This window comes from Hemitrygon akajei, chromosome 32 (assembly GCF_048418815.1).
Source record: "Hemitrygon akajei chromosome 32, sHemAka1.3, whole genome shotgun sequence".
Taxonomy (NCBI): Eukaryota; Metazoa; Chordata; class Chondrichthyes; order Myliobatiformes; family Dasyatidae; genus Hemitrygon; species Hemitrygon akajei.
The window spans coordinates 4807086-4834779 of NC_133155.1; the positions used below are offsets into that span (position 1 = coordinate 4807086).

The window sequence follows — 27694 nt, forward strand, 5'->3', positions numbered from 1 at the left end:
AAAAGACTGTGATCATCCACCTTATCTACACCCCTCAATATTTTATATACCTGTATCAGGTCTCCCTCAGACTCCCACTCTCGATTGAAAAAGTTCAAGTTCAAGTTCAAAGTACATTTAATATCAGAGTTTATATATGTCACTATATATAACCCTGAGATTCATTTTCCTTCAGGCAAACTCAAAAAATCTATAGAATAATAACCAAACCAGAATCAATGGAGAACTGTTCTACTTGGGCATTCAACCTTGAGTTGCATGTCAGGTCAAAAAATGTTCTTGTCATGGATCCCCTGCCAGAAACAACTATTGTGTACTAGGCCTATGGCTAACATAAGGCAGGACATGCTCAAGTTATACACTTAAAGACAAAGTTCAAAGTAAATTTATTATCAAAGTACAAATATTTCACCATATACAACTCTGAGATTCATTTTGTTGTGGGCATGCTTGATAAATCTATGGAATAATAACCATAACAGAATAATCTCCTCATGACTTAAGCCTTCCAGCTCTTGTAACATCTTTGTGAATCTTTTCTACACCTCTCCAGCTTAATGATCTTCTTCTTTTAGCTTGGTGAAGGAAATTCGCTCAATACTCCAAGTGCGGTCTCACTGATGACATTATATCCAACTCCTAAACTCAATGCCCTGACAGATGAAGGCCTGAATGCCAAATATTTTCACATAAAATCTCTTTTTTTTTCTTATTTCCTTTATCTGACCTATTTCATTTCAAATGATTGTTCGATTTGAGCTATATTTGCTAAATACTGAAAAATTGAGAACAGCAGAACTCTCAAGATATATTCAGGTCCACGTTCAAGAATTATTATAATGTTGTCAGGCACAAAAATCATCAGCCACCTGAAGGAATGTTTTCCTTTATAGCAGAAGCTCTTAAGGATAAAGAGGAATGCATTTTGCAACAGCAATAAGAGATTTTAAGCTGACAATACAGTGAGTACTGAGCAGAGTTCTGACGACTTAATGTCAGCACTGGTCCATTAATTTTGGAAGGGAATTTGGTCTAGATCAGGGATTCCAAACCTGGGGTCCACAGACCCACTGGCTAATGGTGGGGTCCATAGCATAAAATAGGTTGGGAATTCCTAGTCTAGAATGTACCAGCCCATCATGGTTTAAACTACATGATTTGGTATTGAACATCACATAAGGAGAGATCTGTCTAAAGATTTTTGTATTTTGATAGTAATTGATGGGGTAGAGAGAAATTAACCTACTTCAGAAGAGGGCAGCATTTAGGACAAGTGGATCAAACCTTAAAATTAGATTCAATCCATTTTGTAGAAAAGTTCAGAAACACTTCAACAAAGAGCAGGAGTAATGTGAAACTCTCACGCACATAAAGCAGTAGGCATTGGACCAATTAATAATTTTTTATCTCAGGTTTAATTTTGGTGCCTAGAAAATCTGGAGCATCCAAATAGGCAAACAACAATAGAACCAAGAACTGGAGCTTGAGTTTGGAATGTGCGTTGAGAAATAGATAGGAATGGTGGGGGGCGGGGGGGGGTGGAAAGAAATGTGGAAGTCCTCAAATAAATAAATAGCCATGGACTGAGACATGGTTGGCATGGAGATGGAAAGATGAACAAGAATGGAGGAATGGGGCCTGCACCTCACAAAATTTGGATAGACACTTGGAGGTACAGGATAGTCAATGAATGGCCTTTGGGGTAGTGGCTAGAAGTTCAAAGGGAGGTGTGTGATAGATGTCACAGTGTTGTGCAATCTGATCAAAACTTATTTGTCCTGCTGGTACTCGAATGTGGTAATTGCAGCAAATGTGTGGGACATATACCATCCCCTTGGTGACAAAGATAGAAACTGTACAAACTGTAGTGGACACAGATCAGTCCATCACAGATAAAGCTTTCCACACCATTGAGCACATCTACATGGAGTTCTGTCATTGGAAACAGCATCCATCATCAAAGACCCCCACCATCCACTGTTGCCATCAAGAAGGACATCAAGAAGCCTCAGGACCCACACCATCGGGTTCAGGAACAGTTTGTTACCCCTCAACCATCAGGCTTTTGAGTAAGAGGGGCTAACTTCATTCAACTTCACTGAAATGGTTTCACAATCAATGGACTTACTTTCAAGGAATCTACAACTCATGTTCTTGGTCTTCATTCATAACCATATTGGTTGCCTTTACCCTATCTTTACCCCTCAGAATTTTGTACACCTCTATAAAATCTCCTCTCAATCTTCTGCGTTCAATCTTTCTTCTTGTAAAGGATTTACAAGAAAATCCTTGTAAATTTTCTCTGTACTCTTTCAACCTTATTTACATCTGTTCTGTAGGTAGGTGACCAAAACTGCACACAATACTCCAAACTAGGTCTCACCAATGTCTTATACAACTTCAACATTACATCCCATCTCTTGTACTCAATACTTTGATTTATGAAGGCTATATTATTGATTTAGGAATTTACTGTGCACAGTTTGGTTGCTAACATTATATTTTGAATATAATTTTGCTGCTTATAAATCTCTCTGCAAAGTCTTGAAGTCATGAAAATTTTTATAGTAAAGCTCACCATTTATTGAACTTTACCTTGTATATTAAACACATTTATTACCATGTTGGGATTAGAATGTGTGATCTTTGAGTTGCTGGTGCAGTGTAATAGCCTTATGCCTATGAAATCCATAGTACTGCAGCCAGTAGTATGGAAATACGTGGAACTACGCAACACAACAGTCTGGAGATAATGCTTCAACACTGGATTGCAACCATCCCTGCAAGGGGGCACAAGGTTTATACACGTACTGAGGGGACTATGGATGAAAATTCACCATCTCACCAGGACAATGCCCAAAGAGTCCCAAACACAATAGACTGGCTTTGTCAGAAGAAGAGAAAAATAAAGGAGCCAGAAAGGGATAATAAAGTTCAAAGTATATTTATTATCAAAGTATGCATATAGTACCTAACCCTGAGACTCATCTTCCCACAGACAGTTGTGAAACAAGACACTCCATGGAATCCATTCAAAGAAAACATCAAACACCTAACCTGCAAAAAAAGAACAAATCATGCAAAAGGCAAAATCAAGAGGATAACACAAAATATTATACATCAAACCTCAGAGTCTCTGAAATAGTCTAGGAACATTCAATTTTTTTCAATTTAGTCTGTGCCGAAGTGCTCCGATCAAAATTGTGCAAGATGGAAATAAGAAGAGGTGTAACCAGAACCACAGAAAACGTGAACTGCAGAGTCTTCTAAAAACCAGTCCAATCCACAATCCGTGCCGATCAAAGCTTGACCGAGACTCCTGCACCTTCCTCTGGCAACAGCGATAGAGAAGGAAAGGAGAACCAAACGCAGGCCAACGGCACTGAACACCCGCTCACCTTCTGCTCTCATCCTCGTTGATTTCAATCTTGCTCGACACTTTAATCTGTGAGATCAGACAGTGGAGACAATCACGGGTTCGCACTTTATGTTTAGGCCGAATACTCTATTCTCAACCATGCTCTGTACCACATCGAATTCACGGAGAGACAGCAAGAGAAGCAGAACACTCAGTCGGCCCAAAAACACGTTATCAAAATGTAAATTACAGGCTCCAGTCTCACACAGATCAGTAGTAGAAGTATATTTGCCAGAAGAAGGAGAAGACGTGGTTGTGTGAACTGTCTGCAGGGCATCACCATTCGTCACGTTGGTCATTGGTGCCATCTTGACAAAAGCGAGACAAAAAGTAACCAGAATCCATATTCACTGACAGAAAAGAAACGCTGTTGTCTTCAGAAAATATGAATTGCAGGTCTGGGGTAATGTATAGGTCAATGCATAGGCTGGAATGTGTTGGGAGGCAGAACCACTGAGAGGGCCTTGAAAGGAAAGTTCGAACAATTATCAGTAACACTCATCTGATCCCCTGATGTGTAACATCCTGAAACGCTGCTCAAGTCTACAGACCCCTTTTGACAACAGAGGTTGAGTTCACAGTGAGGGGGCGCTTGTATTTCAGCTCAAACTTTTGTTATATTATTAGCAGTGGGTGTTATGGTCAATAGCAATTGGCATAGGCTCATTTCACTGAATCACGAGACTTACACTGAAATGATTGTGAGCTTGAGAGCTTTCTATCAGTTCATGATATAGAATACTCTTTCTACGCAGAACAGTGACTGAAAATTTATGATGACCAAGAGTTTGCATGTGCAGATCTGTCAGCCCTCTCTGCATATACCGTCCCACGTCACAGAGTCGGCCATCGTTGGCTGATTGGGGGTGTGGTTTAAGTCTTCAAGACATTCACATTCTACCTGACTCAAGTCCACCTTTTCTGAGTGTTACTGCCCTTGTCCCAAACACAATTCTCCATTGCAACGAACAAAAAATGCTGGAAGAACTCATCAGGGCAGGCAGAATCTGTGCAGGGACTGAAAAACGAATATTTCAGATTGATACCACTCATCAGGAATGGAAAAGCAGGAAGAAGAATCAAAAATAAGAAGGTGGGGGGGGGGGATGGAAGAGGAAGGAGTACAACATGGCAGGTGGTGGGCGAAGCCCAGTGAAGGGGAAAAGGTGTGTGTTATGGGAAAGGGAAGGACAGGGTGATAAGTGGGAAAGGTAAAGATTTGAAAATGTAGGAGTCTGATAGAAGAGGAGAGTGGGCCATGGGAGGAGGGGCACCAGGGGAAGGTGATAGGTGAAGAAAAGGGAAGAAGAAAGAGTGTCCTGAAGAAGGGTCTCGTCTTGAAGTGTCAACTGTTTGTTCATCTTTATAGATGCTGCCTGGCCTACTGAATTCCTCCAACATTTTATGTGTGTTGGTTTGGGGTAAGAGGGGAGCCAAAATAGGGACTGGAGAAGGAGAGAAGGGGAGAGGGAGAAATTACAGGAAGCCATAGAAACCAATGTCAGGTTGGAGGCCACCCAGACGGAATGTTTTTTCATTCTTCAGGTAGCCTTTGCGGGGATTGATGAACTCAACATCCAAGCGCAAGTCCTTCATTCCTCATCAGAATCAGATTTAATATCACTGGCATATGTCATGAAACTTGTTGCTTTGTGCCAGCAGTACAATGAAAAAACTATAAATTACAATAAGCATATAATAAATTAAGTAAGTTTCACAAAAAGAGAGAAAAAGAGCAAAAAAAGTGATGTTCATGGGTTCATTGTCTATTCAGAAATCTGATGGCAGAGGGTAAGAAGCTGTTCCTCAGACATTGAGTGTCTCTTTAGGCTCCTGTACCTCTTCTCTGATGGTCACAATGAGAAGAGGTCATGTTCTGGATGATGAGGATCCTTAATAATGGATGTCACCATCTTGAGTCACCTCCTGTTAAAGTTGTTCTGGATGCTGGGAGGCTCATGCCCATGATGGAACTGCCTGAGTTCACAACTTTCTTCAGCTCTTTCTGATCCTGTGCAGTGGCCCCTCTGTACCAGATGTTGATGCGTCCAGTTAGAATATTCTCCATGACAAATCTGTAGAAATTTGCAAGTTTGTTTGGTGACATACCAAATCCCCTCAAACTCCTAATAAAATTTAGCCACAGTCGTGTCTTCTTTGTAACTGCATTGATATGTGGGGCCCAGGATAGATCTTCAGAGATGTTGACACCCAGGAACATGAAACTGTTCACCCTTTCCACTGCTGACGTATCTCTTGATCTCCTGCCCCAGTACTTCAATCTCTCTGACCCTTCTGAGCTTCCGTCCCTGATTCTTCTAACCTTTCTCTATCTTCTCATGTCATTCCACCTCCCTCCACAGCTCCACAAACTGATCTCCCTCAGCAACTTCCCTCACTCCTGGGTTTTTCCCTCTGTTGAGGACTCTGACTTTCCCGTGATTCATCCTCCTTTTGGTTCTGCATCATGATCTTTCCCTGAATCTGCCCTTCGATTCCCCCACCATTGTTACCTCTTAGTCTTGGCACTGGGTGGTGGGATGGAGATATGCCTCTGGCAAAGGAGGGGTAAGGCAGTGTGTAGCACCTGCTTAGACCTCCCAATCAGGGTCATGTGAAACCATGGGAGAAGGCGGTGGACAGTCGTATGAGCAGCTGGTGTACATCACAAGTCCTGGTTTTGTGACCACTGACGCCAGGCAGATAATTTCTGAAGGGTATTGATAATAGCTGGGGTCACCCATCTTGTAAAGGCACTACCCAGAAGAAGGCAATGGAAAACCAACTCTGTAGAAAAATTTGCCAAGAACAATCACGGTCAAGGCCATGATCACCTACATCATATGACATGGCACGTAACGAATGAACAAGTCTTTCCAGTCATCCCTTAGGCCTTTGAACATGGAATTATGCTGAAGACTTTCTGAATCTTAAATTGGTTGCTGCAACCAGGAAATGGAGACAAAGAATACCTATTGCATGCCAGTCCTTGAGAAATAAAAACATTCTTCCTGGTTTCTCAGCTGCAGGACGGCCAATCTTTCTCACCATGAAGGTAGCACAGTAGTATAACCCTTTACAGCGGCGGCTGCAAGTTCAGGGTTCAATCCCATCACTGCCTGTATGGAGTTCATACATTTTCCCCGTGAAGGAGTGGGTTTCCTCCCGGTGCTCCAGTTTCCTCCCACATTCCAAGACGTGTGGTTTAGGGTTAGTAAGCTGTAGACACCAGAAGCATGGCAACGCTAGTGGTCTGGCCCTCAGCGCGTCTCAGACTGAGTTGGCTATTGATGTGAACAATTCATTTCACATTACGTGTTGATTTACATGCGACAAATGAGGCTGCTCTTTAATCTATCTTTAATCCGCCAATCCCCCCAACACTCCTCTCTCTTCTGAGCCAAGCATTTTGAATGCAGCAGAACTACTTTGGAAAACATTCAGCCCTAGAAGTAGGAACACCAGTGATCAACAAAAATAATATTCTGTGATCTTGGCAATTCACTTGCAAGTAACATCATCAATGTGCTGTTGATTGTGGTGTGTTCTCCGAATGCACTGACGATGTCTCCTTGGATGATGACAAAACGTTTGTAAGTAAATTGCCAAGATCATCCCAACCCAACCATCAACCATGCAAGCTACACATCCTCTGAATCATTTCCAATAATATTCTACCATTTTCTGAAATGTTAGTTTCATTCACTCACATTCATCACCAAAGGAACAGGTAAAATTATTCACATACAACATGCTGGAGGAACTCAGCAGGTCAGACAGCATCCGTGGAAATGAGCAGTCAACGTATCAGGCCAAGACCCTTCGTTGACTGCTCGTTTCCACGGATGCTGCCCGACCTGCTGAGTTCCTCCAGCGTATTGTACGTGTTGCTTTGACCCCAGCATCTGCAGAGTACTTTGTGTTTAGGTAAAATGATTCCGTCTCTAGCCGTTACAACGTTCAATACTGTTCCCACCGCTGTCCGGAATGAGTTTATATGTTTTCCGCATGACTGTGTGGGTTTTCTCCAGTGCTCTGGTCTCCTCCCACAGTCCAAAGACGTACCGGTTGCTAGGTTAATTGGCCATTGTATATTGTTCCATGTTTAGCCTAGGAGTAAATCGGGATATCGTTGGTTGGTGTGGCTCACAAGGCCAGAAGGGCCTATTTCGTGCTGTATCTCAATTAATAATAAATGAAATCCTGTCTAATTTTCACTTTAATTTCATCTGGTTCTAAAATCCATAAAAGTAACTTAGCAAAACTCTTTTCATTCCCAATTCAGAAAATTTGAGTTAATAGTCATCCTCAGTATTGTTCTGAGAATGAAATTGCCCCATTTTCACTGAAGTTGTGACTCCCTTATTTATTTCTGTGTCCAACGGGAGTAAGCCAGACAAGAATATATCCAGAGGACATTTTCTCCCAAGAGATTCTTTATTCAGGTGCAGAGGAAAACCCTGCACAGGAAGTATGTGTAACCCTCATTGACTCTGGGGAAGCTGGCTTGGCACGAAGGAGGAGGAAGGAAGCTTATCACGGAAACTTCACTCCCCTGCTTTATCTATAATCTGACCTGCATGCACAGAAAATCTCAAAGATAAAGATATGGGAGCTGACTATCTGAAATCTGCTTGCTTTGTGGTGGTCTCTTCAGCCCTATAATCTTAGAAAAAACACCAGGTAGTCCTGCACTGTTAATGAACCTCTCAGTCTAAAGGCCGGGACAAAGAATTATCACCTTGGTGTTTTTCTCACTCGAGGATGCAGAATGAATGCTCAGAGGACTTGGGTGAAAGGATGTGGTCAACTTTGAAGCTATAAACACATGTTCAAAAATAGTAGCTGAGGTATGATCAGACTGGGAGCTACAGGCCTGCTTATAGTTCAACAAGATTCAGGGCTACTAATAACTTTTGTTGTCTTTGCTTTGCAAGCAAATGATCATCTGTGTGGCCAAGACATGGTCACCTCACATCGTTTTAACAATTGCTCATGATAATCTCTTTATTTCAATGACATCCCTTATGTCCTTAAGAGACTCCCAGAGATTCATGATTTTACCAATAATAGAAAATGGGGAATTTAGATTATACACTCAGTAACCTGAACCTAATAGAGTGTAGGCTCATGGTTTTCTGCTTCTGTAGCCAATCCACTTCAAGGTTCAACGTGTTGTGTGTTCAGAGATGCTCTTCTGTTGTAATGCAGTGTATCAGAGTCACTGTCACTGTCTGTTTGTCCAGTCTGACTATTTTCTGACCTCTCTCATCCACAAGGTTTCTTCACCCATATAACTGCCGCTCACTGAATGCTTTCTGTTTTTACACTATTCCCTGTAAACTCTAGAGACTGTTGTGTGTGAAAATCCCAGGAGATCAGCAGTTTCTGAGATACTCAAACTATCCTGTTTGCCCCGACAATCATTCCACAGTTAAAATCACTCACAGCACATTTCTTCCCCATTCTGAAGTTTGGTCTGAACAACAACTAAACCTTTTGACCATGACTGCCTGCCTTTATGCACTGAGTTGCTGACACATAATTGAATGATTAGATATTTGTTTTAACGTGCAGGTATAAAATTGTACCTAATAAAGTGGAAACTGGGTGCATGTCTTCACAGTTTGCTCTATTTTCTCAGAGCTGTCCCTAATGCTTCTCTTCATTTTCTGGCCTTTTGTTCTGGGCTTCTAAGCATTTGATTTATATCACACTTTGAAGTTCTACAGCTGCTTAACTACTATTAAAGAATCAAGCTGATAAACTTCTGAACACTATAAGAATCAAAGGATGGAGCATAACATTAGAGTTAAATGATATTGAAGCATATCTTTCATTGTTCATAAGACCATAAGATATAGGAGCAAAATTAGGCTATTTGGCCCAGCGAGTCTGCACCGCCATTTCATCATTGTTGATCCACTTTATCTCTTAGCCCCATACTCCTGTCTTCTTTCTATATCCATTCATGCCCCGAATAATCAAGAATATATCAAGCTCTGCCTTAAATATACCCAATGACTTGGCCTCCACAGTGGCCTGTGGCAATGGATTCTCCAGATTCACTACCCTCTGGCTAAAGGAATTCCACCCCATCTCCATTCTAAAAGGACACCCCTCTATTCTAAGGCTGGGTCCTCTGATCTTAGATTCCCCCAGTATAGGAAACATACTCTCCACATCCACTCTATCGAAGCCTTTCAACATTCGATATGTTTCAATGAGGTCACCCCTCATTCTTCTGAATTCCAGTGAGTAGAGCCAGGAGCCATCAAACGCTCCTCATGTTACAAGCCTTTCAATCCGTGAATCATTTTCGTGAACCTCCTTTGAGACCCTTTCAGAGGTAGAGGCCTGTTTGACCCAACATTACATGATATTTTATATGCTAGAGATCATAGGACAATTCCATATTTGCAATGTATCTACAATGCTTCCTTTGAATTACATATAACTTTTGGAACTATTACATATAAGTCCTGGACTTATTTCCACTTGGCATGATTAACTTATTATTATTTAATTATTTATGGTTTTATATTGCTATATTTCTTCACTATTCTTGGTTGGTGTGGCTGTAACGAAACCCAATTTCCCTCGGGATCAATAAAGTATGTCTGTCTGTCTGCCTGTCTGTCACCTCCTTCTTCGCATTCACACTTCAGACAATGTTAATGAACATTGTCTGGTTTTTCAATTAAATGTTGGTCACAGCTCTAGGAACCTATTGTTCAGGGCAGCATTTTAAATTTAATCTACAGTCTGTGTTCAGGTCTAAAGATTGGTTGCTGAAGTTAATATTTATTTATACACCCTAAATCCAAAATATGCCTTAACAGTGTGGTGTAATAATCATAGATTCAAAGAAAATCAAAGCACTGAAGGAGGCCATTCAGCCCACAATGCTGTGCTGAATTTTTGAAACGGCTACCCGATTAAGGCCTTCTTTTCCCTTGACACACTTTAACCCTTTCTGAGTTAAAGATGAGTTAAATCATTTACTCAATATCAGAAGAATAATGCAGACAGTTATGGGGCGAAAACAACGTATTGTTCATTCAAAGGGCAAGCACGAGTTTATGCATTTATTTATTGATTGAGATGCAACACAGAATAGGCCCTTCTGACCTTTCGAGCTATGACACCCAGCAACCCACGATTTAACCCTAGCCTAATCACGGGACAATTTACAATGTCCAATTTACCTACTCACCAGTATGTCATTCAGACTCCTTACAGATGACATCAGATTTGAACTCTGAACTCCAAAGCCCCGGGCTGTAATAGTGCCCCTGTTCTGTAGTAAATATTTCAGTAATATTTGAGTAATCTTGTAAGCATATTGATTGAATAAGCATCCTTGCTCGTTTAAATAATTCATGTCAGCTATAGGTATGAATACGTCATCGCACTAACACATGATACGGATGTGCCCTGCCTAAATTAAAAACGAAGTTAGACCCACATTTTCGAACTGCTGGATCTTCCTTTGAATTAGTTTAATGTTTTGAAGTTACAACATGTAATATTCACCGCCACGCCACCCAATAGTTGAATGTCCTACTTTAGTCCCGTGTTATTCTCTGGTAAATATGTTTGCATTATGAATAGGAGGCCTTCCTGACAAAGAAAGGTCGGCAAGCAAGAGAAAATCTGCATATGCTGGAAATCCAAGTAACACACACACACACACACACACACACACACACACACAATGCTGGAGGAACTCAGCAGGCCAGACAGCATCTATGGAAAAGAGTACAGTCGATGTTCTGGGCCGAGACCCTTTAGCAGGAGGATAGGTCAGCAATCCTTTATTGCTTTCTGCAACATGATGAAACTGCTGTGCCTGTCAAGATTACCACTGCACAGGAACCGGGGTAATGGGTATATACCTTTAATATTGTTTCACTTAGGTGCATAGAGTTCCAGGAACCAGATTATTGTATGTAGGTGAAAATTAAAATAAACCTTAAAATTATTATATCAAACCATGAAGAAAAATTGACTGACATCCTTTTTATTAAAAAAGCAAGGTAGTGAGAATATAGAATAGATGAAGAGGTAGTGGTAGTGTAATTGGTTTCATGGAGGATTAAAAAGGGATAAACTAGAGTCTTGTGATTCTCTGCTGACAAGTCTTGGGAGAGAAAAAGAGACACAGAGAGAGATGACAGAGAGACAGAGGCAGAGAAGCAGATAGACAGACAGACAGGGACAGAGATAGAGAGGGAGAGAGATAGACAGAGACAGAGATAGACAGACAGAGAGACAGAGAGAGAGAGACTGACAGTCAGACAGACAGAGAGAGAGTGACCGATAGTTAGAGAGAGAGAGAAGAGAGAAAACCACTTCCACACCACACGCCAGCTGCTCAGCATCCCTGTAGTGGGTGGGGAAACAGGATATTGGAACAATGGTATCCTTTATTAGGAGAAAGTATCCTTAACTACAGAGCAAAGAGAGTGTGCTATTGCCCTGAATAATGAAATGTAACCTTGATTAGAGTGAAGTATCTTTACCCAGAAAGACGTGTGAGATTGCTCATGGTCACACCTGGAGTCTTGGCAAATAACAGAAAAACCAATAAAACACAAGAATGAGAAAGGAATGAAGGGATAGGATTCATTGGAATCGGTTCAGGAGAGAGTTCTGCTGAGCAGAAACACTGAAGTACACATTTTGGGCAGAAAAGCTCAAGCAGAGCTGCAAAAGTCTGTGTTAAGAATATCCTCACTTTAGTATGCTGGATCATATCTCAGCCAGATGTATTTTTTATCAAACAAGAGTGTCTGTCTGTTGTTAGTTAAGCGATCTTGCTTCTCCAAATATATTTATGCTGAACAGGACAAAGGGCATGGTCGTTTCATGCCGCGGTACCAGATGGGTTATGGAGACTCCTCTCTGCACAAGCACTAAAGAAAAAAAATACAGATTTAGAAACCAGCATCAGCCTCATTACAAACACTGTATTTACCATTTCCTGTTCTTTCTGGCAGAGCCACCTGGCCTTCACAGCTGCAGCCATTGCTATTGGGGGAGAGAAAAATAAAAGGCAAATTAGGTGTTTGTCATCAACAATTGTCAATGGAGTGATATTTGGAAATTGCGGAGATAAAATGTGTCGGGGATACAAAAGGATCGCAGCTGATACCAGGGATGGATCATTGCAGACTTGAAAAGGAAATGAGATTTTACAAGTTAACATATCCTGTTTAGGGATACTTTGTTTGTTTCAACAGAGCAAACAGAAATCTCCCGCATTCTGCCAGTGTCCCTAAACTTCCCTCCATCTCTCCTATTCACATCTCCTCTCAGCCCAGCTCAATTCCATTTTTCTGCCTCGTTGTAATCCCACTTCCGCCTTGTACCGTTAATACCTTTGGAGTTTAATCTCTACAACACTCCAGCTCATCGAAGAAATTGTTTTTCCAATGTACTCCACGTGCCTGAAAACTCTTCTCTAAATTATCAACTTGTAATGGAAAAGCATTTCTCACTTACACGCAACGGGAGCACGACATTATACAGCTCAGAGCGACAGAGATAAGAGTTCAATTCCAACGTCTCCTGTAAGAAGTCTGTACATCCTCCACACGGAATGCGTGCTTTTTTCTGGGTCCTCCCAGAGTCCAAAGACATAGGTTAATTGGCCATTGTAAATTGTCTTACAACTAGGCTAGGATTGAATTGGAGGTTGGTGGGGTGGTGCAGCTCGAAGCCAGAAGGGCCTATTCCACATTGTATCCCTAAGTAAATAAAATCACCAGCTGGATTCCAGATTAAGGCCCTCGACTGTCTATTCGCCGCACAGATGCTGCATGACTCACAGAGCTTGCTTTGGCTTCGAATTCCAGCATCTGCAATGACTTGTAACCTTAACAATAAAGATTAGCTTTATTTGTCACATGTGTAACAAAACATCAAAACATACAGTGAAATGTGTCAAGTCAAATCAGCGACGATTGCGCAGGGCAGTCTGCAAGGGTTACCATGCTCCTGGTGCCAACATAGCATGCCCACAACTCACCAACCCTAATCCGTATGTCTCTGGAATGTGGGAAGAAATCGGAACACCTGGAAACACACCAAGTGATCATGGGGAAAATGTACAAATTCCTCACAGACGGGGCAGGAATTAAACTGTGATCTTACAGCAGGTGCTACACTATCTCCATCACCCTAAAGGTTTGGCTCGATTTCACTACATATTTCACACCATATATCAGAGATAATAAACCTGATTCTGATTACCAGCAATGAGTCTCCACCCACTCCTAACTCATGGAATATGTCCAAATATTACCCCATTTCCTCCAGGATGCCAACTCTGTAGGGTGCAGGAATACCCTTCATCATAAAGCAGCTGAAAATATTACTGATAGCTGGCTTGGCTTTAGGCCATTTAGCCCATCGAGTCTGCTCCGCCATTCCATCATTGCTGATCCATTTCCCTGTCAACCCCAAATTATTCCGGTAGGACTCTAAGAGGTAATCTTATGGGAGTAAGGAGGTAACACACAACCTGGAATTCTTCAGATTCTGAATGGATAGGAATGGATAGGCTTGAGTGACAATGAGTGGTTTCTCATTTTCCCAGTGACAGACAACAGAAATTCTCTTAATTGTGCACGGTCACCTGCAAGCTGTTGAGCAACACAACAGTAATCGGGCATTTTACCTCTTAATTTGATTCCATTTAAACACGTGGATTGCAGCAAGGTAGCTGCGCTCACAAAGCTACTCCACCATTCAAGGAGCACCTAATCCATCTCTATCCTCCGAATCTCTTGAATCTTCTCAACCTTGAATATTGATGGGTTTCTATGGTCTTGGACACTGAGGATTTTGAAGTTCTACAGTCCCTTATTTACAGAAATTTCTCCTAAGTTCCAAATGAGTAACTGCCTGTACTGATACAATATTTTAACCTAAGCAGTCTACCATGCCTCTCATTTTAACAGTCATGTTTACCCTTTAAGGTTTTACATTATCTCATTATTTACAACTTTTCTTCACAGCAAAAACACACTCATCCTCAGAATCAGTGTGATGAATCGGTGCTGCACTAATTCTCTCAAGGAACATAAAAACATAAGTGATAGGAGCAAGAGTTGGCCATTTGCTCCATTGAGCCTGCTCCACCATTCATGATGAACATGCCTGGTCTGGCCAAGTACTCAGCACCACCTACCTGTTTTTTCACCCATAACCCTTAATTCCCCTGCTATGCAAAAATCTACCCAATTGTATCTGAAATATATTTAATGAGTTGACCTCTTCTGTTTCTCTGGGTAGAGAATTCCACAGATTCACTACTCTCTGGGGAAAGCCATTTCTCATCATCTCCACCTTAAATCTATTTCCACAAGTCATCCCCTGAATCGAAGGATCAGTAGTGGAGAGGGTGGGCAACTTTACATTCATTGGTGCTATTGTTTTGAAGGACCCATCCTTGGCCCAGCATGTAAACGCAATTACGAAGACAGCAGTCGGCACCTCTACTTCCTTAGGAGTACGGTTAGATTTGGCATGACATCTAAAACTTTGACAAACTTCTATAGATGTGTGGTGGAGAGTGTATTGACTGGCTGCATTACAGCTTGTTATGGAAACACCAATGTCCTTGAATGGAAAATCCTACAAAAATTGTGCCCTGAAAAGCGACGTAGATCTGCTACAGTTTTCCTACTGGAGAACAGGTCCACAGCAGCTGCCATCTCATTAATTCTTCACTCAACCCTGGAACATCTGGACATCTAAGATGAATACATCAGGATGCTCTTACAACTACAGCTCAGCAGTCAATACTATCATCCCCTTAAAACTAATCAATAAGCTCCTAGACTTTGGCCTCAATGCCTCTTTATGCAGTTGCAGACCCCAATCAACTTGGATTGGCAACAACATCCCCTCCACAATCTCTATCAGCACAGGTGCACTATAAGACTGTGTGCTTAGCCCCCTGCTCTATTCTCTTTACCCTTTTGGCTCTGTGACTAAGTACAGCTCCACTGGCATATTCAAGTTTGCTAAAGACACCACTGTTGTAGGGCAATTCAAAGGGGGATGACTCAGTTTATAGAAGGGAGAATGAAAATCTGGTGGAGTGGTTCCATAGCAATAAACTCTTACTCAATGTCATCAAAACTAAGGGCTGATTATTGACTTCAGAAGAAGGAAACCAGAGGTCCGTGGGCAAGTCCTTATCAGAGGAGCGGAGGTGGAGAGGGTCAGCAAATTTAAATTCATCAGTGTTATTATTTTGGAAGACCTGTCCTGGGCCCAGCATGTAAGTGCAATTATGTAGAAAGCACAGCAGTGTCTTTATTTCTTTTGGAGTTTGCAAAAATATGGAATGGCATCTAACAGATTGAGAAACTTCTACAGATGTGTAGTGGAGTGTATATTGACTGGCTGCATCACAACCTGGTATGGAAACACCAATGCCCTTGAATGGAAAATCCTACAATAAGTAGAGGATCATCATAGGTAATAGGTAAAGCCCTCCCCACCACTGAGCACATCTACACAGAGTGCTGTCGCAGGAAAGCAGCATCCATCATCAGGGACCCCCACCACCCAGGTCATGCTCTCTTCTCACTGCTGCCTTCAGGAAGAAGGTACAGGAGCCTCAGGACTCACACCACCAGGTTCAGGAACAGTTATTACTCTTCAACCAACAGGCTCTTGAATAAGATAACTTAATACCTTATTAATAAATTAATTCAGCTTCACTTCATCATTCAAATTTTCCCACAACCTATGGACTCACCTTCAAGGACTCTTCATCTCATGTTCTCAATATTTATGACTTATTTATTTATTATTATTATTTCTTTCTTTTTGTATTTGTGTCTTTTCACACTGGTTGAAATACAAAGTTAGTATAGTTTTCTTTGATTCTATTATGGTTATTATTCTATTGTGGATATATTGAGAATGCCCACAAGAAAATGAATTTTTGGTTGTAAATGCTGACGTATATGTACAATGATAATAAATTTACTTTGAACTTTTGAACTTTGAGGTCATGTCCCCTAGTTCTAGTTTTACTTACCAGTGGAAACAATTTTCCTGTTTTCACCTTTTCTATCCTTTTCCAGTTCTTATGTTTCTATAAAGTCCCCTCTCATTCTTCTGAATTCCAGTGAGTATTGCGTCAGGAAACTCATAGATCTCCGAATCAACCCAGTGAAATTCCTCTGCACCACCTCCAAAGCTGGTATGCTTTTTTTCAGCGAAGGAGGCCAGAACTGCTCCAGGTGTGGCCTCACCAGTACGTTGTACAGTGGCAACATGACTTATCTGCTCTTAAATTCAATCTCTCTTGCAAAGAAGGTCAGTATTCCATTTGCCTTCTTGATTAACTGTTTCACCCACAAACCAACGTTTCGAATTCTGGAACTGATGCCTTATCACAGCCCAGTACCACCTCAGCCAAAATGTTTTTGTGCTCTATCTTGCAGGCAAAACATGATTTTCATCCTAACTCCATCTGTCTACTTAGATCTATGATACCTTCACTCAATTAAAAAAATCTCTTAATCATATATTTTTTTAAATTTTCAATTGAGCCTTGGCTTCAAAAGCTTTTTAAGAAGAGAGATTGATATTTCTACTGTTTCTGGCTTCATATGACCATGAGACATGGGAGCTGAATTAGGCTATTCAACTCTTTAGGTCCACTCCACCATTCTATCATGATTTATTATCCCTCTCAACCCCATTCTCCTGCCTTCTCCCCATAACCTTTGACAGCCTTATCAATCAAAAACCTACCACCCTCCATGTTAAACATATCAAATAGCCTAGCTCCAGTTTTATTGGTGTTCTACTAGATTCATTGATTTCTCCCCTGAACTGTAATCATCATGAACATCTGCACAAGAATGTCTTGAATGTTTTATACAGATTCTCATACTCTACCCTTTTTAGCCATGGGATCATTTTAAGGACTCTTACTGCACACTTTCATGATGCCCCTTGTCCAAAACTGAAAGTGGTCTTCCAGGTGGGCTCTGGGCAAAGCCCTATCCAGCTTCAGCATAGCTTTCTCCGGTTTGCATTCCACACAAGGCCAAAACCCATTAAGATGCTGAGATACAGTACCTCCTAGGATGCGCTGGGACACACCATCAGTGATGATACCTGGAGTTCGTCAGGTATGTCAGGTCTTTCACCATCAGGTACTCTCGCCCAGGCGACCCAGCCAGAGTTGATCAGGCCCTGGCTTGTGCCCCAGCAGCGTTGGTCCATGGGTCACACCTCCTGATCCATTGCCACCTGGAGGCTCACTCAGCAGCCTCTGTGATGGTCCTGCTGGCTCTTTTCTTTGCAGCGCCGTAATACCAAGCAGACAGTAGGTATAACCTATCTTCTGCACACTGCTCCTACTCTTTAGCTATTTTTGTACCTCTCAAGTCCCGAAGACTTAACCCATGTCTCTGATGATCTCATATGTAGAACTAAACAGACAGTGTGTCCCGGATTAAAAATCAGACTGCACATGCTCCTTCATGACCATTCAACGTCTGTGCACTCCATTAAAACCTCCAGTCTCTGGTTAGAAAAAAACAGTCACCTTTCACAATGGCCATGTCACTTGGGAAATAATTGGATACAAACACATCAAAATGGAACCAATGATCCTATTGCTCCACTAAAGAGCGAAGAAATGGATTGTGTTCCTAACCAAATATATCCTGTCACACATCCACGCACCTTGTTATACAGACTTACATCTCTTAACTAAATACAGATTTTTGGCAGATCCCTCTGTAATTTATGTGTCGATGACACAGATACCTTTGTTGCAAAGTGTCTTTTGCTTTTCCAACTTCAAACATTATTTGTTATAATTACATTGTTTGTCACGGAAATGCCACAAAGCGAGATATAATAATAAAGGTATTATTGTCATAAAACACAGCTATTGACTTTTAATTACACTATTATTTATAGAATCTAGAGGAAGACCAAATATAAACATTGACAGTGTGAAAATGCGGGGAGTTTTCAATACTTATTTTTACAAATTCAGAATTAAGGACAATTTGTAATTAAAGACATTACACATAAGCTATTCTATACTTATCATTCCCCGAGCAGTTTCCAAAGTACCATTGTTGGCAGCCATGCCAGCTGCTGTCTAGGTCCCAAGTTCTGGAATTTGCTTCTAAAACCCGTTTTTCTTTGCACTTTCACTATTTTTCATAATTTATTGACCGAGAACTTAATCACCTCTCCTAATATCATCTATTCCAAAGAATACATGGGACTGGGTGCCCAGTTTATAGATGGATATTATATTCCTCAGTAGAGTGGTGGGATTAGCCATAGCATATAGATGAGAATAATCTTCAAAGTTCAAAGTACATTTATTATCAAAGTATATATACATTATACAGCCTTGAGATTTGTCTCCTCACAGGCAGCTATGAAACAAGAAAACCCAAAAGAACCCATTAAGAAAAGACAAACACCCAATGAGCAGAAAGTGAATAATAAACAATTTGTGCCAACAATAAAAGTAAGCAAATAACATTTAGAATGAAAGTGAGTTCTCAGACATGAAGCCAGAAGTAGTCGGAGCAGGCCCACAACCTCAGCCTCAGTTCAGCACTTAGAAGAACAAACATCAAGGAGCCCACAGACACAGAGCCCAGAGTAGGCCCACAGCCTCAGCCTCAAGTTCAGCTCTTGGCAGAACAAACGTCATGGAGCCTGAAGATACAGACCCCGGAGCAGGTCCACAGCCTTGGCCTCAGTTCAGCACATAGCAGAACGAACGTCACCTGATTCTGATTCTCTCTCTCACATGCACACACACACACTCACCGTCTTGTTCATTCTCTTCCCTCCCCATCCTAAACTCCTCCATTCCTACATTATTTAATGACCATTCCTAATCTCACTCGCTCCCTTCAGTGCCCCTTGCTATACACAACTGCCTCACTCATCTTCCCTTCACACACCCCTTCTCTCATCTTCTCGAGTTACTTAGACATCTGTCTCAGCATCCGTCTTTTCATTGAGATGTACCCAACAATCTAAACCTCATTTCCTTACAGAAAGGAGGCCATTCAGAGCATTCCAAAAATCCAGTCCCTCCTCTTCTATCACTGTGAGAATTTCTCTGTCAGTACCGGTCATCTCCATGAACCCTGTGCTTCTTCCCTACACTGAAGGGCAATTTATGATTGCCACTTAAGCATTGTGTGGGATGAGGGAGGAGATGAGTGCACCCAGTGGAAGCACATCAAGTTCAAGTTTATTGTCATTCAACCATACACATGTACACTGCCAAACAAAACATTTCTTCAGATCAACGTGCACAATGCAGTACATATAACTCACACACATAACCCATAAAGGAATATTAAGACCGTAAGACATAGGAGCAGAATTAGGCCATCTGGCCCATTGACACTGCTCTGCCATTTCATCATGGCTGATCCAATTTTTCTCTCAGTCCCAATCTCCTGCCTTCTCCCTGTATCCCTTCATGCCCTGACCAATCAAGAATCTATCAACCTCTGCCTTAAATATACATAAAAACTTGGCCTCCACAGCTGCCTGTGGCAAAGAATTCCAAGATTCACCACTATCTATCTTAAGAAATCCCTTTCCGCATCTCAAAAGAGCAGATTCAAAAACAGGAGAGGTTTGCACCTGGGCAGTAAAGACCAACCTGTCCTTGGGCATCAGAGCTGCACCACCAAGGTATCCAGGACTGGACACAGGAATCACTTTGTATCTCTGCACCAAGGACCTACCCGATCCTTGAAATATCACCCCTCTCCCAACATCCCGCCCAGATTCAACATACATTGGGCAGAGGCACATGTATCACACTTGACGAATTCCCAGATGATTCCCAGGGTGTACATTGCCTTTACTGGGTCTGTCCTGCTGGATGGATAGGTGGTTCCTAAGGAGTGCGATGAAAGAGACTGAAATATTGGGAATGAGGGATCTGTAATCAGCTGACAATGCCAGGTGAGTGGTTGAAGTTTCACCCAGGGAGGCTCTAGGCATCTGGTCTAGGCTGCAGGTTGCTGATGAGATCAGGAACTGGGGAGTGGTAGGGTGATTAGCAAATGGAGAATAGTCCTGCACAGGATGACTACCAGTGGTGAGGGATCACTTAGAGTGAGCAAGCAGCTCAACGAGGCATGTATATCTCAATAGACTAATAATAATAATAACTTTATTTATAAAGCACGGTTCATACAGATGTAGTTCAAAGTGCTTTACAATGGGATAAAAGTACAAACATAAAAGTAAAAGACAAAAAGATGTTAGTTAAAAGCAAGATCTAATAAATCCTTTACTCCACTGAAATACTACGTCAGACTTTACTTTCTTTCTATCAAATTTCAAGGAATTCAATCACTGCCTCCTAAGAATTTTGCATTTCAGACAGCATCTGCTGAAAAACAAAAGGGGCTACATTTTGAAACTGCTTCTCTTTGATCAGAGTCAGAATCAGGACTATAAGCAGAATGATATATGTCATGAAATTTGTTGTTTTTATTATTCTTTATTGTTTTTATCATTATGTATTTATTTCTTTTTATTTCTGGATAAGGCATGGAATCGGCACTTCCAGCCCTTCGAGCAGAGGCACCTAGCAACTCCCAGTAACCCTGACTTAACGCTAATCTAATCACAGGACAATTTACAATTAACCTACTAACTGGTACATCTTTGGACTGTGGGGCGAACCCAGAGCACCTGGAGGAAACCCACGCATTCCACAGGGAGGACAGACAGAGATTCCTTACAGAGTACACCAGGATTGAACAATGAACTTTAATGCTCTGAGCTGTAATAGTGTTGTACTAACCACTATGCTACCATGGCACCCAATTAGAAGTGTTATATTACCAAAGTAATATCATATATTTTATTTATATTATTCTCTTTCCAAAATTCTCATCTGATCTGAGATTATCCAGAAGTTTCAGTTTTAGTTGTGATTTCTTTTTTCTCTTTGTATGTTAAGAGTGTAGTTTGTTCTTTCTCAGAATGGGAACATCACTGCCGGCTAATTCCTCCTTGGTTCTGAAACAAGTTTGAAAGTGAACCGTCAATTACGTTTCTATGGATTTGTGTCATATCTGACCTATAAAGAGTAAAGGGTGGAAATTGTCTTTGTTGAGAGGCATTTGGGAACCAGATGCATTTTATGAAGAAGCCAATTGTTTCCTCGACATTATTATTAATTAGTTCTTTTCCGATTAACCATATGAATTCATGTGCCACAGGAGGTCACAGGTCCAAGCCACTGAATTACTGAACTAATTGAACTATTAACGCCAAGTAGTAGTATTATTAGTCGTATTAGTATTGGTAGTATTTTTAGTATCAGTAGTGTAGTAGTGTAATCACTCAAGGTGAGTATGATGTTCTCCTAAACGGTTGTCTATTGATGGGTTTTCAATTGACTGTGGAGGCTGATCTGGGATTCCCTTATGGGGAATGCCTATGCACGACGTTGTTTAACAGAGAGGGCCACCACACAGTCCTCGACAGATCAGGGTCCGCATCCAGTGGCATGGAATGCAAGACAAATGGGAAACTTTCACTGCTGCCGCTTTCGTCCGCCTTCATTGCCATTGTGATGTGTCATCATCTTTGACCAGCACTACCTTTGAGCTCTTGGTTGGATCACTCTTCCTTGGGAACATCCCCCTAGCCCTTACTGCCAGGGGTGACCCTACCAGGAGCTACATGCCAGATGGCTAAACTCCAGATGGCATCACTCTGGGGATCTCAGGAGCTCACAAGACTCTCCACCACGATCCTCAGAGAAGGTAAATGTAATAGCTGTGTCACTGGGCTAGAAAACACCCTGGTGCTGGGGAGAGAATGGGGGGGGGGGGGGGATGAGGACCATTACACCTTTGAGATGGATTTGTTGTCTGTGCAAGGGATGACATATGTGATTAATACAGCCTCTCCAGGCACCACCACACATAATCACACTGTAACTATTGATCAGAGCTCAGAAACAGGACATTCAAACCAATATCCTTGTGTTGGTATTGATATTCTCACTGAGCTTCCAGCCTCATTGTTTTATACATAAGAGGTCAACACAATCTTCTATCTCCAGCTTAAATCCCATCCCCATTCCCATTCTCACATCTCGGTCCGTGGCCTCCTCTTTTGTCATGATGAGGCCACCTTCAGAGTGGAGAAGAACCACCTCATATTCTGTCGAGGTAGCCTCCAGCCTGATGCCATGAATGTCAATTTCACCTTCCGGTAATTTTTTTCCCTCCCACTTCCCTTTTCTTCTATTCTCCACTCTGGCTGCTTACCTCATCTCCTCACCTGCCTTTCACTTCCCCCGGTGCCCCTCCTTCTTCCCTTTCTCCCATGGTCCCCACTCCTCTTCTATCGGATTCCTTCCTCTCCAGCCCTTTACCTTTCCCACCCTCCTGACTTCAACTATCACCTTTTAGCTGGTCCTTCTTCCCCACCCCCCTCAACTATTTTATTTTGGCATCTTCCCCCTTCTTTGCAGCCCTGAAGAAGCGCCTCGGCCCAAAATGTCGACTGTCTATTCATTTCCATAGATCCTGCCTGACCTGCTGAGCTCCTCCAACATTTAGTGTGTGCTGCTTCTACCTCTATCTCTCCTTTGTGTACTAGCGACCATAATGTCGTCCTTGCCAATCTGGCATCATCCCTGCCTGCTTTCTGATGTAGGGCACCAGGAACTTATCCAACAAGGGAGGGTTTAGAAGAGTGGTTTTGAACTTCCTTGTTCTGTAGAATGTACGAAGGAGTGAATAGATTTAGCGGTAACTCCAGGTGAAACTTTTGCTGTGTTATTTGTGGTTAGGATGAAGTCAGCACAACCTCCACCAAGTGGAAGGTACAGATTCGACAGCAGCTTTCAAAACCAAAGGGACTGCTATTTGAAAGAGAGAGAATACAGTGTTTCAGGAAATGAACTGGAGAGAGCCAAACTGGTGATGGCCTTGCTTTGGTCAGATCAGTCACGGATGCTGCATCCTAACTGTCGATGCCTATGTGCAAGGCAGGACAGTATGATATAGAGAAAAAACTGTTGCCCATGCTGCAGGCTGATGTGTCCCATCGGCTAAAGAGTTTCATCGATTTTGGTACATTGGCCTTTATAAATCAAAGTATTGAGTGTAAGAGTTGGAATGTAATGGTGAGGTTGTATAAGGCATTGGTGAGACCGAATTTGGAGTGTTATGTGCAGTTTTGGTCACCTAATTACAGGAAGGATATTAATAAGGTTGAAAGAGTGCAGAGAAGGTTTACAAGGATGTTGCCAGGACTTGAAAAACTGAGTTACAGAGAAAGGTTGAATAGGTTAGGACTTTATTCCCTGGAGCGTAGGAGAATGAAGGGTGATTTGATAGAGGTGTATAAAATTATGATGGGTATAGACAGAGTGAATGCAAGCAGGCTTTTTCCACTGAGGCCAGGGGAGGAAAAAACCAGAGGTCATGGGTTAAGGGTGAAGGGGGAAAAGTTTAAAGGGAAGATTGGGGGGGGGGGCTTCTTCATGCAGAGAGTGGTGGGAGTGTGGAATGAGCTGCCAGATGAAGTGGTGAATGCCGGCTCACTTTTGACATTTAAGAAAATCTTGGACAGGTACATGGATGAGAGGGGTTTGGAGGGATATGGTCCAGGTGCAGGTCAGTGGGACTAGGCAGAAAAATGGTTCGGCACAGCCAAGAAGGGCCAAAAGGCCTGTTTCTGTGCTGTAATGTTCTATGGTTCTATGTCTGCGAAGAATAAGAATTTCAGGTTGTATACTGTATACATTCTCTGATATCATATTGAACCATTGAATCATTGAGTTCAGGACTTCCTTCCCTAGAATGGAGAAGACTGAGGGAAGATTTGATAAAGGTATACATTAGATAGAGTAAATGCAAGCAGGCTTGTTCTACAGAGTTTGAGTGAGACTACAATTAGAGGTCATGGGTTAAGGGTGAAAGGTGAAAAGTTTAAGGGGAACATGAGAGGGAATTTCTTCACTCAGAGGGTGGTGAGAGTGTGGAACGAGTTGCCAGCGCAAGTGGTGCATGCGGGTTCGATTTCAACATCGAAGAGAAGTTTGGATAGGTACACGAACGGGAGTGGTATGGAGGGATACGGTCCGGGTTCAGGTCAATGGGACTAGGCAGCTTGATGGTTCAGCATGAACTAGATGGGCCAAAGGGCCTGTTTTTGTGCTGTGCTGTTCTTCCACTCAATGACTAATTATATTTACAGAAACTATATTCCTTTCCTTCTCTCCCTGTGCCCATAATGTGACCCATGTTCAAACAGTAACCAAATCCCTCACCCCTCACCATTGCCTGGCAACCTGCATGTTTTCAAAATTTCAGCCATGTGCAAGCACTTTAAGAAAAGAGATCTTTTCCTGGCATGTCTTAACGTTAGCACTTTTGCTTTATCCAAACACTGAAGGGTGATTCAGGTTGCAAAATGTGGCAAATGGCAGAATCAGCTATCCTTACCCACCTACTCTGAAGGGTAAATGATCAGCAGGCAACTAATAAATAAAATCACTGCATGGCCCCATCTCGCATCAGCAATAACCCTAAATTGCATTATATTGCAGAGTGCGAGGGCCAAGGAGATTTGTTTGTTGACCAAATATTTAGTGAATGTAATACAGACACTCTATAGATAAGACTGATCTGTAGGTACAAGTTAAGTATTGATGCATTTTTCCAGGTAGAGCCTCAGCCAACACCAGCTCGCTGCCCTTACCTACCCCACCCCCGCTAGCTTGGTCAACACAGCCCGTCTTGGCGGAGATCACCAGGGTCAACCCCACGGCAATTTACACAAGTCCAGCGATCCTCTGAGACCTGCCCTCCAATACTGCTGGCTCTGGCTTCAGGCATCAACTTCTGCAAAAATCCTCCCGAAAACTCTCAGTATTTCTCCTTTAAAATGTTGCTTAAAATCTACCTTGACAGCCAAGGTTTTAGACACTTGGCCTAAGATCTCCCTATGTGGCTTGGTGTTAAATTTTATTTGAAAGGACTTCCTGTGAAGTATCCTGGGATATTTCTCTCTGCTATAACTACTAAAATTCATGCTCTCAGTATTATGCATTTACTTATTGATACATAATTATTCATTCTTTTTGTATATTTGCACTGTTTATTGTTTGACCGTGTTTGTGTGTAGTTTATCATTGATTTTATTGTATTTTACTTTGTTCTACAATGAATGCCTGTGAGAAAATTAATCTTAGGGTAGGTAGTATATGGTGACATACATACTTCAATAATAAATTTATCAAAATAATTGAAATTTAATTTAAATTTAAACTTTCAACTTTAATATATTTGCCATAATGGCAGCGTAGTGGTTAGCACAATACTTTATAGCACAGGCAATCCAGGTTCAATTCCTGCCTCTGCCTGTAAGGAGTTTGTTCTCGCTGTGACTGTGTGAGTTTCCACTAGGTGCTCTGGTTTCTGCCCACAGTCCAAAGACGGACCGGTTGCAGGTTAACTTGTCATTGTAAATTGTCCGTCATTAGGCTCAGATTAGATAAAAAGGCCAGAAGGGCTTATTCCATGCTGTATCTCAATTAATTAATCAACCAATAAATAAATAAACAAACAAACCAGGAGTGAAAATAACTTGAGTTTCTTACCCATACATCATACCAGTAAATATAGACTATTTTATCCATTTGTCAGGTCATCTTATGATACGCTGCAATAAAGATGAAAACAAGTATTTCTTCTTGTTGAAATGGTTGATCAGAGGGAGCCTGGGTCCAGTGGGAGAAGTCAAGAGAACATTTTTTATGCCACTGAGTAAGACAAAACTTTCCTCTTTCCTAATATTCCGTCTGGGTAGCCTCCAACCTGATGGCATGAGCATCAATTTCTCTAACTTCTGGTAATTTCTCCCCCACCTCTTCCTCTTCTGTTGTTTCCCGTTCCCCATTCTGTTACCCCTTTTCTTCCCAACTCCCCAACACATCTGTCTGGTGTCCTTCCTCATTCCACTCATCATGGTCCACTGTCCTTTCCTTCTTCAGCCCTTTAGATCTTCCACCTATCACCTCCCAGCTTCTTATTTCATGCCCCTTCTGAATTTAATTGAACTGACTTTATCATTTTCATCCTTCATATACAAGAGTAAAAATCTTTATGTTACGTCTCTGTCTAAATGTGCAACGTGCAATTTATAGTAATTTATAACAAATAGTATGTGCAACAGGACATTCAATATAACATAGAAACACAGTTGTGTCAGCATGAGTTAAGCAGTCTGATGGCCTGGTGGAAGCTGTCCCCCCTCAGGATCATAATACCATGTGTGATTTCCTTGGGAAATTGAATTTTCCAAAATTATCATCTGATGATCTTTCAGTATTAGATACTCCGATCACGGATGCGGAAATTAAAGGGGTTATTTCCTCAATGAATTCCGGGAAAGCACCAGGTCCAGATGGGTATACAGCAGAATTTTTTAAATGCTTTTCTGCTACTCTCTCTCCTTGGTTATGCAAGGTTTTTGAAGAAGCAATTAGATTGGGGAATTTGCCACAATCTTTTTATAGAGCTTCCATTTCTTTAATACTGAAGAAAGATAAAGACCCTACTGATTGTGCATCTTATAGACCAATATCTTTATTGAATGTGGACTCCAAGATCTTTTCCAAGTTACTGGCTTCCAGGCTGGAGAAGGTATTACCCCAAATTATTTCGGAAGATCAAACCGGTTTTATTAAAAATCGATACTCTTTTTTCAATGTTAGGAGATTACTGAATATTGTTTATACTCCTTCACATAGCACTTCAGAATGTGTTATTTCATTAGATGCGGAGAAAGCATTTGATAGAGTTGAATGGCCTTACTTATTTTATGTGCTGGAGAAGTTTAATTTTAGTCCGACTTTTATCTCTTGGATTAAACTGATCTATCAAACTCCAGTAGCTTCGGTGTTTACTAATAATCAAAGATCTCCCTTCTTTCGTTTATTTTGGGGCACTAGACAAGGTTGTCCTCTTAGTCCATTATTATTTAATATTGCTTTAGAACCTTTGGCAATTGCCATCAGAGAACCACAGGATATTTTGGGTATTAACCATGGAACAGATATTCATAAGGTATCTTTGTACGCAGATGATTTATTATTATTCATTTCTAACCCTGAGAAATCTATTGCAGCAGTTTTATCATTGTTGGCTCAATTTAGTGAGTTTTCTGGGTATAAGTTAAATCTTAATAAGAGTGAAT

At 41.5% G+C, this 27694-nt stretch overlaps 1 long non-coding RNA gene across 1 annotated transcript in view; it reads right to left on the reverse strand.

Annotated features, from left to right (window-relative positions):
- Positions 1–4578: 4578 nt before the first annotated feature.
- LOC140719744 (uncharacterized) overlaps positions 4579–27694 on the reverse strand; it is a 32919-nt gene continuing 9803 nt past the window's right edge. Inside the window, exons 2-3 of the long non-coding RNA XR_012096995.1 lie at positions 12399–12451; positions 4579–5493 (exon numbers count right to left, since the gene is read on the reverse strand). This is a non-coding gene — a long non-coding RNA (uncharacterized lncRNA). The remainder of the gene's footprint in view (positions 5494–12398; positions 12452–27694) is intronic.